Source organism: Aotus nancymaae, unplaced genomic scaffold (assembly GCF_030222135.1).
Source record: "Aotus nancymaae isolate 86718 unplaced genomic scaffold, 86718_ANA_hifiasm-v0.15.2.pri h1tg000004l, whole genome shotgun sequence".
Classification (NCBI taxonomy): domain Eukaryota; kingdom Metazoa; phylum Chordata; class Mammalia; order Primates; family Aotidae; genus Aotus; species Aotus nancymaae.
This window is the reverse complement of record NW_026988415.1, coordinates 45,453,037-45,466,519: the sequence shown is the minus strand read 5'-3', so window position 1 is coordinate 45,466,519 and position 13,483 is coordinate 45,453,037. Positions and strand designations below refer to the sequence as shown.

The 13,483-nt window shown below is 39.7% G+C and overlaps 1 pseudogene; it reads left to right on the top strand.

The window, feature by feature from the left end:
* Window positions 1-12,297: 12,297 nt before the first annotated feature.
* Window positions 12,298-13,483, top strand: LOC105707840 (RNA-binding motif protein, X chromosome-like; annotated as a pseudogene).

The window sequence follows — 13,483 nt, the reverse complement described above, 5'->3', positions numbered from 1 at the left end:
GTGCTATTATTAAGTGCCTACTATGTGTAGTATTAATTTTATTTTTTATAGGATTTATTTATTTATTTATTGAGAGGAGGTCTCACTCTGTCACCCAGGCTGGAGTGCAGTGGCATGATCTTACTTCACTGCAACCTCCATCTCCCAGGCTCAAGCAATCGATTCTCCCACCTCAGCCTCCCTGGTAGCTGGGAACACAGGTGTGTGCCACCATGCCTGGCTAATTTTTTTTGGTATTTTTGGTAGAGACAAGGTTTTGCCATGTTGCCCAGGCTGGTCTCCAACTTCTGAGCTCAAGCAATCCACCTGCCTCGACCTCCCAAAGTGCTGGGATTACAGGCGTGAGCCACCGCACCCAGCCTATTTTTTCTAAGATTTAAATAATATGTGTTCATGCCGGGCATGGTGGCCCACACCTGTAATTCCAGCACTTTGAGAGGCCAGGCACAGTGGCTTACACCTGTAATCCTAGCACTTTGGGAGGCTGAGGTGAGTGGATCATCTGAGGTCAGGAGTTTGAGACCATCCTGACCAACATGGTGAAGCCCCATCTCTACAAAAAATACAAAAATTAGCTGGGCATGGTGGCACACACCTGTAATCCCAGCTACTTGGGAGGCTGAGGCAGGAGAATTGCTTGAACCCAAGAGGCGGAGGTTGCAGTGAGCTGAGATCATGCCACTGCACTCCAGCGTGGCGACAGAGCAAGACTGTCTCTAAATAAATAAATAAATAAAATGTGTTCATTGTAGAACATTTAGAAAATATATTAAAACAGAAAGAGAATGGGAATGAACACCCACAATATCAAAACTAGAACAGCCCATCTCTTTCTAGGATTTGCTAACATCAAGTGGTAGGTTCAAGAATGTCAAGTTATATGTATAAAATAAATGAAGATAGATCAAGATAGGTTAAAAACGTTTCCAGATTCCATCTTACTCTGACTCTGATATGCACAATTCCAATTTTGCTACATTGCTTTCCCTTTTAGATAATGGATTTCTAGAGCCCAGGATATGGCTGTGTTACATTTGTTTGGAATGGTGCACATATACTATGAAATGACACATATATATGGGTACCAGTTTATAAACATCTCTTGATGGAGATAAAATCCCTTTCTTTGTGCTAAAAGGCCAAGGTGTATGACCAACATCATTTGGTCTCCAAGGCAGTAATATATAGAGGAAAACTCACAGGCTTTGGAATCACAGATGGAGTGGGGAATGCAGGCAAGGGATCTAATACTTATTTAGGAGTGCTCTATAGTCAGACAACATGGTAAAATTTATACTAGACTTGAGTAATGTCTAAGATGTATTCTTTAATCTCTAAGGTAACCACTACATGAATAGTAATTGAATCTATAATTAACAAGATAATAGGGAAAATGGAATTATAAAAAAATCATTATACAGTTCAAAATAGGGCAAGAGAAAAGAGAAAAAGCCATATAAAACAGGCAGAACAAATACAAAGCAAATAGTAAGATGGTAGATTTAAGCCCCAATATACCAAATATACCATCTACAATATATATTATAGGTAAGCAGCCTAAACATTCTAATTAAAACAGAAAACTTGTCAGAATGGCTTAAAGAATAACTATATGTTGCTTACAAGAGATCCACTTTTAATATAAAGCTACAGAAGGCTAAAAGTTAAAAGATGGAAAAAGGCATGCCATGCAAATATTAACAAAAAAGTTGATGTAGTTGTATTAATATTAGATAAAGTAGACATTATTTATTTTTTTTTTCTTTCTTTTCTTTTTCTTTTTTTTTTTAGAGACAAGATCTCGCTATGTTGCCCAGGCTGGAGTGCAGTGGCTATTCACAGGTGCGATCCCACTACCGATCAGCACGGGAGTTTTGGCCTGCTCTGTTTCTGACCTGGGCCGGTTCACCCCTCCTTAGGCAACCTGGTGGTCCCCTGCTCCCGGAAGGTCACCATATTGATGCCGAACTTAGTGCGGACACCCGGTCGGCATAGCACACTGCAGCCCAGAACTCCTGGGCTCAAGGGATCCTCCTACCTCAGCCTCCCGAGTAGCTGGGACAACAGGCATGCACCACCGCTCCAGGTGATAAAGTTGACTTTAGAGCAAGAAGTGGTAGTAAAGACAAAAAGGGACATTTCATAATGATAAAAGAGTCAATTCAGCAGGAAGATCAAATAATTCTAAATTTGCATGCATCTGATAATACAGCTTTTAATAATATAACTCAACATTATGTCTATAAGATTCATCCATTTAGTTGGATGCAGCAGTAGTTTGTTCATTATTATTGTTGGAGGGTGTTTCATTGTATAAATATATTGGAAGGTTTTAAACAACTTTTCTCAGTATTGGTAGAATAATAAGATGAAAAACTGTAAGACTATCCAATATTTGAATTGCATAAGTAATCTAAACAATGGACAAATGTAGATCCCTGCATTCTAAACTGCAGAATAGTTTATTTTTAGGTGCAAGGAACATCTACAAAATTTTACTACATGAAAAGCATAAAGTAAGTCTCAACAAACTGCTGAGGTTGAAATAACATAGAGTATATCCTTTGGCTGTTGCAAAATTAAGCTACAACTTTAAAATTATTAATAATTATTAAGATTATTAAAATTATAAAATGTCTAGAAGAAAACATAATAGAAAATATTTGTGACCAGCTGGGGGCAGTGGCTCACGCCTGTAATCCCAGCACTTTGGGAGGCTGAGGTGGGCGAATGACCTGAGGTCGGGAGTTTGAGACCAACCTGATCAACATGGAGAAACCCCGTCTCTACTAAAAATACAAAATTAGCCGGGCATGGTGGCGAATGCCTGTAATCCCAGCTACTCAGGAGGCTGAGGCGAGAGAATCACTTGAACCTGGGAGGTGGAGGTTTCGGTGAGCCGAGATCACGCCTTTGCACTCCAGCCTGGGCAACAAGAGTGAAACTTTGTCTCAAAAAAAAAAAAAAAAAAAATTGTGATCTTGTGTTTGACCAACATTTTTTGGTAGGACACAAATAGGACAAGCCATAAATGATGAATAAACAAACTAGATTTGCCCAAATAAAAACTACTGCTCTTTCTAAGGTGCTGTTAAGAAAACGAAAAGCTGCCGGGCGCGGTGGCTCACGCCTGTAATCCCAGCACTTTGGGAGGCTGAGGCGGGTGGATCACCTGAGGTCAGGAGTTTGAGACCAGCCTGACCAATATGGTGAAACCCTGTCTTAAAAAAAAAAAAAAAAAAATTCCAGGCCAGGCACGGTGGCTCACACCTGTAATCCCAACACTTTGGGAGGCCAAGGAGGGCAGATCACCTGAGGCTGGGAATTCGAGACCAGCCTGGCCAACATGGTAAAACCCCATCTCTACTAAAAATACAAAAAATTAGCCAGGCATGGTGGTGCTCATTGTAATCCCAGCTACTTAGGAGGCTGTGGCACGAGGATCACTTGAACCTGGAGGTGATGATAGAGCAAGACTCTGTCTCAGAAAAAAAAACCAAAAAAAAAAAAAAAAAGAAAGAAAATGAAAAGCTGAACTATAGACAGGGATGAACTATTGTAACTTAACAGAGCTAATAAAGGACTTTATCCAGAATATGTGATGAACTCTCACAATTTGATATTAAGAAAATAACTGGCCGGGCGCGGTGGCTCAAGCCTGTAATCCCAGCACTTTGGGAGGCCGAGGCGGGTGGATCACTAGGTCAAGAGATCGAGACCATCCTGGTCAACATGGTGAAACCCCGTCTCTACTAATACAAAAAATTAGCTGGGCATGGTGGCGCGTGCCTGTAATCCCAGCTACTCAGGAGGCTGAGGCAGGAGAATTGCCTGAACCCGGGAGGTGGAGGTTGCGGTGAGCCGAGATCGCGCCATTGCACTCCAGCCTGGGTAACGAGAGAAACTCCATCTCAAAAAAAAAAAAAAAAAAAAAAAAAAGAAAATAACTGAATTTAAAAAATATGGATAAAAGATTAGAATAGCTGCATCTGTTAGAGTGGCTTAAAAAATGACAAAACCAAGTGCACGTGAAGGTTGGAGCAACTGAAACTCTCATATAATTCTAGTGGGAATGTAAAATGGTACAGCCACTTTGGAAAACAGTTTTGTATAGAGTTAAACATACACTTCCCATGTGACCCAACAATCCTACTCCTGAGTATTTACCCAAGAGAAATAAAAACATAGGTCCACACAAAGACTTGCATGCAAATATTTATAGCAATTTTCTTGGTAATTGGCCTAACCTAGAAACAACCCAAGTGTCTACCATCTGGTGAGTGAATAAATAAATTGTGCTATGCAATGGAATACTACTTAGCAATAAGAAAGACCAAGCAATTAATACAAGCAACAACATGAATGAAGCTCAAAAGCACTATGTTAAATGAATCTCAGACATAAAAAGTCTTGTTTTGTTTATATGACATTCTGAGAAAAGCAAAAATTATAGGACAGAAATCAGATCAGTGGTTTTTAGGGGGCTGAGGCTGAAGAGAGAGGGTCGACTATATGGTACAAGGGCACTTGGTGGAGTGATGAAAATATTCTTTATCTTGATCATTGTGGTAGTTATGTAACTACATACACTTGCCAAAACTCATAAAACTTTACACTCAAGAATAGCAAACTTTACTGTGTGTAAATTATACATCAATAAACCTAATTAAAGTGATCCCTTTTGCTAATTTGCACAAAGGCATTGCTCACTAAAGCTAAGCCATGTGCTCACTGGGTGGCATCTTCCTAGAGGAATCTCTTTTGTCTAATTTATGCAAAGGCAACAAATGAGATAGTAGTGGTTTTGTCTTATTCCATGTTGAATCCTTTCTATTTTTGTATTTTTAAAAATTTAGGTAAAATCATGTATAAATACACAATATTAAGAACGTAATTAAAAAATACACCTGATTTTTTTTCTTGCATGTAAATATGCTTTCTTTTTTTTTCTTTTTTCTTTTTATTGTACTTTAGGTTCTGGGGTACGTGTGCAGATCATGTAGGATTGTTGCATAGGTACATACATGGCAAGGTGGTTTGCTGCCTTCATCCCCCCATCACCTATATCTGGTATTTCTCCCCTCATTATCCCTCCCCACCCTCCCCACCCCCCACTGTACCTCCCCACCCCCCACTGTACCTCCCCTATCCCCTCCCTACTGACCACGTGATGCTCCCCTCCCTGTGTCCATGTGTTCTAACTGTTCAACACCTGCCTATGAGTGATAACATGTAATGTTTGGTTTTCTGTTCTTGTGTCAGTTTGCTGAGGATGATGGTTTCCACATTCATCCATGTCCCTGTGAAGGATATGAACTCATCGTTTTTTATGGCTGCATAGCATTCCATGGAAATACACCTGATTTTTAAAAGGCTATGATTTTTCCTTTTTAGACAGGGTCTTGCTCTGTTGTCCAGGCTGAAGTGCTATGGCATGATCTCGGCTCACTGCAACCTTCACCTCCCGGGTTCAATTGATTCTTGTGCCTCAGTCACCCAAGTAGCTGGGATTACAGGCACATGCCACGACTCCCGGCTAATTTTTTGTATTTTAAGTAGAGACGGGGTTTTGCCATATTGTCCAGGCTGGTCTCAAACTCCTGGCTTCAAGTGATCCGCCCGCCTTGGCCTCCCAAAATGCTGGGATTACAGGCATAAGCCACCACACCCGGCCAAAAAAATATGAATTTTTAAAAGGCTGGAAAGAAATCATCAAAGCCTCTGTCTCAAGAAGCTAGGAAAAATATCCCAACCAAACAAATCAAACTGGGTTAAGCTGGTGATGATGATACAATTCCTCTTTTGTACAGTTATGTTTTCCCTCATGGCTAGTACCTGATGATACAAGCATCCATCCATGATCCTTTTCTGAATCAATTATTTCATGGGGGAGGGGACGGTGTCATAAAATGATAATTTTTAAATCTTGTCATTTTTCTATGTGTATTAGTTAATATTCTCCTAATCTAGAAGGAAGCACTTTCCCTCATTAATTGGGGTTTTTGGTTACCCCAAACATGGTTTCTGCTGGAAAAGCAGGTAACTGCCTAATTCTTTTCTTCTAATGAAACTGTTGCTCCACTCAGTCATTGTTTTGCTGAGTCCAACAGATTTAGAAAATATGAGAAATTATGTTCTTGTTCAAACTGTTGCTTTGGGTGTTAGTTAAAAATAATTGGTTTGATTGGATAGTGCTGAATTTGTAATTAATTTGAGGAAAAACATAATACAGAATAGTATGTACAATATAATCCTTGCATTTAACCTATATATTTTCATATAGATACAAGTATGTATGGGTAAAGTATATGATTAAGTGTATGGAAAGGTTGTACTTCAAGTTCAAATAGGGGAAAGGATGATCTCTTCAATTGATGCTTCTGGGAATCTGGGTATTCATATGAAAAAAAGCCAGAGTCTTGTCTTATGCCACTTATTAAGTTCCAAATAGATTTTTAGAATTTACAATAGTACTATAGTAATATAGGGGAGTTTTTTTCTTTTTTTTTTTTTTTTGAGAAAGGGTCTCATCCTGTTGCCCAGGCTGGAGCGCAGTGGTGTGATCACAGTTCACTGCAGCCTCGACATTCCTGAGTCCAAGTGATGCTCCAGCCTCAGCCTTTCAAGTAGCTGGGACTACAGGTGCGTGCCACCATGCCTAGCTGATTTTTGTATTTTTTTGTAGGGATGGGGTTTCACCATGTTACCCAGGCTTGTCTCGAACTCCTAGTCTCAAGCGATCACCTACCTTGGCCTCCCAAAGTGCTGGGATTACAGGTGTGAGGCACCATGCCTGTCTTTAGGAGATTATTTTTCATAAGCTTCAGTTGGGGAAGAAAAAAGCCATAAATAGAAAGACTGATGCATTTAACTACATCAAAATGGAAAAACTTCAGTATATAGAAAGACAACATAAACAAGATTGAAACAAGCTACAGACTGGGAGAAAATATTTGCAACATATAAAACAGAGAAACAAGTACTATCTATACTAAATACAGCCCTTCTGCGAAATCAGTAAGATAAAGCTAATATCTTTTGTGCCAGGAAAACAGGCAAAGGATGTGAACAGGCAATTTACAGAGCTACAAGTGACCAGTGAACATGTGAACAGAGGCACAACCTCACTACTTAACAGTGAAATGTTTTCTGCAACGTTGTTATACCACTTATCGGTTATCCAATTGCCAAAATTTGCAAAGATAATTTTTGCAGCATTGTTTTTTATTGCTTAAAATTAAAGAAAACCTAAATGTCCACCAGTAGAAGAATGGTTAAACAAGCCATACTATAGCCACACTATGGAATACAATGCAACAGTTAAAAAGATCAACATTTATTGACAAGAAAAGAGTCCCAATATATATTGTAGAATGAAAATATCAAGTTGTGAAACATATGTACTATTTGATACCCTCTAACATTATTTCTCTCTCTCTCTTTTATTTTTTTTGAGACAAAGTTTTGCTCTTGTTGCCCAAGCTGGAGTGCAGTGGCACAGATCTCGGTTCACTGCAACCTCTACCTTCCAGATTCAAGCAATTCTCCTGCCTCAGCCTCCCAAGTAGCTGGGATTACAAGCATGTGCCACCATGCCCAGCTAATTTTGTGTTTTTAGTAGAGATGGTGTCTCTCTATGTTGGTCAGGCTGGTTTTGAACTCCCGACCTCAGGTGATCTGCCCGCCTCGGCCTCTCAAAGTGCTGGGATTACAGGTGTGAGCCACTATGCCTGGCTAATTTTGTGTTTTTAGTAGAGATGGGGTTTCTCCATGTTGGTCAGGTTGGTTTTGAACTTTCATCCTCAGGTGATCTGCCCGCCTTGGCCTCCCAAAGTGCTGGGATTACAGATGTGAGCCACTGCGCCTGGCCATACTTATCCTTTTTGAGACAGAGTCTCATCCTGTCACCCAGGCTGGAGTGCAGTGGCATGATCTCAGCTCACTACAACCTCCACCCCCTGGGTTCAAGTGATTCTCATGCCTCAGCCTCCCAAGTAGCTGGGATTACAGGCCTGCGCCACCATGACTGGATAATTTTTGTAATTTTATAGTAGTAGAGACAGGATTTTGCCACATCGGCCAGGCTGGTCTCAACCTCCTGAGCTCAAGCAATCTACCTGCCTCAGTCTCTCAAAGTGCTGGGATTATAGGTGTGAGCCACCGTGCTGGGCCAGCATGCTGTCTTTGAGATTTATTCATGTTGTTGCATGTATCAGTACTTTAATACTTTTTATTGCTGAATAGTATTCTACTGTATATATGTACAACAACTTGTTTATTCATTCTCTTTTTGTTTCTGAGCTTTAGCTATTATGAATAAAGCTGATATAAACATTCATGTACAAGTCTTTATGTAGGCATGTTTTCATTTTTCTTGACTAAATAATACTCAGAAGTGAACTTGTTGGGTTGTATGGTAAGTGACTGTTAAACTTTATAAGAAACTGAGAAAGATGTCTCCAAAGTAGCTGTACCATTTTACACTCCTGATGATAATGTATTAGTATTCTGGTTTCTCCATGTTCTCAACAACATTTGGTGCTGTTAGTCTTTTGATTTCAGCCATTCTAGTGGAAGTATGGTGGAATGTCATTGTGTTTTCTATTTGCATTTTTCTGATTACTGAAGATGTTGAGGACTGGATATCTACCTTTGTGAGTGTCCATTCAAGTTTGTACCTCCTTTTACAATGGATTTTTCTTTTTATTGTTGATTTGTAGGAATCCTTTATGTATTCTGGATATAAGTGCTTTGTCAGATACATGTACCATATATATATTTTTTCCAAATCTGTACATTACCTATCCATTTTGTTAATAATGTTTATGGATGAAAAATAATTTAAATTTTGATAAAGCCCAATTTATCAATTTTATATTTTATTATTAATGCTTTTTGTGCCCTGTCCAAGGCATCTTTGCCTTCCCCAAGGTCATGAAGCTATTCGTCCATTTTTTTTTGTTTTTGAGATTGAGTCTCACTCTGTCGCCAGGCTGGAATGCAGTGGCTCGATCTCGGCTCACTGCAACCTCTGCCTCCCGGGTTCAAGTGATTCTCCTGCCTCAGCCTCCCGAGTACTTGGGACTACAGGTGTGCGCCACCATGCCAAGCTAATTTTTGTATTTTTAGTAGAGATGGATTTTCACCATGTTGGCCAGGGTGGTCTTGATCTCTTGACCTTGTGATCTGCCCGTCTCGGCTTCTCTAAGTGCTGGGATTATAGGCGTGGGTCACTGAGCCCAGCCTATTCCCCCATTTTTTATCCTAGAAACCTTAAGGCTTTGGCTTCTACTTTTAGTATGCTAGGAACACGGAAGAGGCATTTGTCCCTCGGAAAAAGGTTTTATGGAACAGGCTATCAGATGTAGAGAGAATGGAGAATAGAAAGTAAGACTGCTTGGTAGGGCCAGGCACAGTGGCTCATGCCTGTAATCCCAGAACTTTGGGTGGCCCAGGCTGGAGGATATCTTGAGCTCAGGAGTTCAAGACCAGCCTGTGCAGCATAGTGAAGCCTCATCTCTACGAAAAACAAGCAAACAAAAAATTAGCCGAGTGCAGTGGTGCATGCCTGTAGTCTCAGTTACTCAGGAGGCTAAGGTGGGAGGATCCTTGAGCCCTGGGAGATCGAGGCTGCTGTGAACTGTTATTGTGACACTGCATTCCAACCTAGACAACAAACAAGATCCTGTCAAAGAAAAAAAAAAAGGACTTCTTTGTAGGTATCTGCAAAAAAAAAAAAAAAAAAAAAAAGCTGACAAATGTTTGGGGGGTGAAATAAAAATGGAACGCATAACTTCCAAACCACTATAGGTAAAATAAATTGAACCAACACAAAGCAGGCGGCGGGGGGGTGGGAAGGAACAGAAAAGCATGGTAAACAGATAATGCAAAAACAAATGGCAGAAATAAATCCAAATATATTGTAATAACAATGTGAATTGGTTGCATTCACTTAAAAAGAGACAGTGACTCTCAGATTGTGTTAAAAATAAAAATTCACCTCTATACTGTATTAAATAAGATGACGGAAAAAGATAAACCAGGTTTCTAATAAAAAGAAAGAAGAAACTGCATTATCAATATAAGACAGAGTAGAATTTCAGACAGAAAGGACTAAAAGGGACACAGAGGGACATTTATTATTAAATGGTTATATTACCTAGAAAATATAACACTTAGACAATCTTTTATGTAATTAACTATAGCTTCAAAATACATAATGTAAAATATGATATAAATATAAGGAAAAATTGTTACATCTACAATCATAGTTGGGAGGCCTAGTACATCTTTTCAATAATCCACAGATTAGCAAAAAGATAGAGGATTTAAATTCAACACTCGATGAGCTTTAACTAATCTCTCGAATATAAACAACTTTGTACGCAACAGAAAATACTGTTCTTTTCAAATGCACTTAGTTTTAAGAAGTGCTCAGGTATTAGAACATGCTTATTCAATGGTTAAATCCCACCAATTTATTTTTTAAAAAGCAGAAAGAATAATCATAGGGGTTCATGTTTATTATTCATAATTTATTTATTTAGCAAATATTTATTGAATAATGTCCCAGGCCCTGTTTCAGGTACTGGAAATGTGGTAGCAAATAAGAAGTAATGTCTCAGTTCCCAAGGAGCTTACATCCTAGAGAGCGGAATCAAATAACACATAAGTAAATGAACAAGTAGTAAGTCCTGTAATGATTTCACACCACATACCTGTATCAAAACATTTCATATACCCCATAAATATATACATCTACCATGTACCCACAAAATTAAAAATAAAAAAAATTTTAAAAAAGAAAGAAAGTCAAACTCAATGATTCCATAGAAGCTGCAGGGATATCTAAAATTGCACAATTGAAGAAGACCTTGAAGAGAAGGTGACACAATACAATGAAATAAAATTAGACATTAATACAATCCCCACACCTAACCCAAAAATTAAAAAGGACTCTTCTAAATGACTCCTGGGTTAAAGAGGAAATAAAAATCATGACTTCAAATTATGTAGATGAGAATGGAAATAAAACCACCAGATGTACAACCTGGGATAAAGTTAGAGTTATTAAGAGGGTCATTTATGCTTACATATATATTTGATAATAAGGAAGATTTAAATTAAATGAACTAGACATTTAACTCAAGAATATAGAAAAAGAACAGTAAACTGAATCTTAAGGAAATAGAAGGATGGAAAAATAAAGGTAAGAAAAAACGGTAACAAGACGAGAAGAAAAAAATCACAATACAATTGACTATACAAACTGAAGTTATCTGAGGAAAAAAATTGGCAATTCTGATCAAAGAAAAAGGAAGAGACAATAAACAATATTGGGAATTATAATTACAGATACAGAAGACAATAGGAAAAATATAATAAAATACAAGTCAGAATTTTATAACACTCAAATTGAAATTCCAGACAAAATGGATCATATATTAAGAAAATATAAGTACACAAACACACATATGTTCATTGCGGCACTGTTTACAATAGTAAAGACTTGGAACCAACCCAAATGCCCATCAATGATAGACTGGACAAAGAAAATGTGGTATGTATACACCATGGAATACTATGCAGCCATAAAAAAGGATGAATTCATGTCCTTTGCAGGGACATGGATGAAGTTGGAAACCATCATTCTCAGCAAACTGACACAAGAACAGAAAACCAAACGCTGTGTGTTCTCACTCATAAGTGGGTGTTGAACAATGAGAATACATGGACACAGGGAGGGGAACATTACACACTGGAGCCTCTTGGGGGGTGGGGAGCTAGGGAAGGGATAGCAGGGGACCGGGGGTTGGGGAGGGATAACATTAGGAGAAATACCTAATGTAGGTGATGGGGGGGATGGATGCAGCAAACCACCAAGGCACATGTATACCTATGTAACAATCCTGCACAATCTGCACATCCCCTACCCCAGAACTTAAATTATAATTTAAAAAAATTAAAATACAAGTAATTAAAACTGGCTCAAGAAGTAGAAAACTTGAATAGACCAATAAAGACATAAATATTTGCCTTCAGCCTCATTCCCGGGCAGTATAAAGTTTGCTATTCTGTTCACCCTCGTTGCACAGTAGTGCTAGTGGCTTTGTGGTTCGGTCCTTGGACCCGGCAGCCGCCACTGGTGCTAAGCTCCTAGGAAGCCCCTCTCGGCGAGCTCATTGGAGCTTGAACCCATTGTCACCCCTCCGACTCACCGGCAAAAAAAAAAAAAAAAAAAGGTTGAAGCAGATCGCCCAGGAAAGCTCTACGTTGGTGGGCTTAATACGGAAACAAATGAAAAAGCTCTTGAAGCAGTATTTGGCAAATATGGACGAATAGTGGAAGTACTCTTGATGAAAGACCGTGAAATCAACAAGTCAAGAAGATTTGCTTTTGTCACCTTTGAAAGCCCAGCAGATGCTAAGGATGCAGCCAGAGTCATGAATGGAAAGTCATTAGATGGAAAAGCCATCAAAGTGGAACAAGCCACCAAACCATCATTTGAAAGTAGTAGACGTGGGCTGCCTCCACCTCCAAGAGGTAGAGGCCCTCCAAGAGGTCTTAGAGGTGGAAGAGGAGGAAGTGGAGGAACCAGGGGACCACCCTCATGGGGAGGACACATGGATGATGGTGGATATTCCATGAATTTTAACATGACTTCTTCTAGGGGACCACTCTCAGTAAAAAGAGGACCACCACCAAGAAGTGAGGGTCCTCCTCCTAAGAGATCTTCACCTTCAGGACCAGTTGGCAGCAGCAGTGGAATGGGAGGAAGAGCTCCTGTATCACGTGGAAGAGATAGTTACGGAGGTCCACCTAGAAGAGAACCACCGCCCTCTCGTAGAGATGTTTATTTGCCTCCAAGAGATGATGGGTATTCTACTAAAGACAGCTATTCCAGAAGATTACCCAAGTTCTTGTGATACAAGAGATTATGCACCACCACCAAGAGATTATACTTACTGTGATTATGGTCATTCCAGTTCACGTGATGACTATACATCAAGAGGCTATAGCGATAGAGATGGATATGGTCGTGATCGTGATTATTCAGATCATCAAGTGGAGACTCCTACAGAGATTCATATGAGAGTTATGGTAACTCACACAGTGCTCCACCTACACGAGGGCCTCCGCCATCTTATGGTGGAAGCAGTCACTGTGATGTTTACAGCGGCTCACGTGACGGATATGGTGGAAGTCGAGACAGTTACTCAAGTAGCCAAGGTGATCTCTACTCAAGTGGTCGTGATCGGGGTGGCAGACAAGAAAGAGGGCTTCCCCCTTCTATGGAAAGGGGGTACCCTCCTCCACGTGATTCCTACAGCAGTTCAAGCTGCGGAGCACCAAGAGGTGGTGGCCGTGGAGGAAGCCGATCTGATAGAGGGGGAGGCAGAAGCAGATACTAGAAACAAACAAAATTTTGGACCAAAATGCCAGTTCAAAGAAACAAACAAAAAGTGGAAACTATTCTGTCATA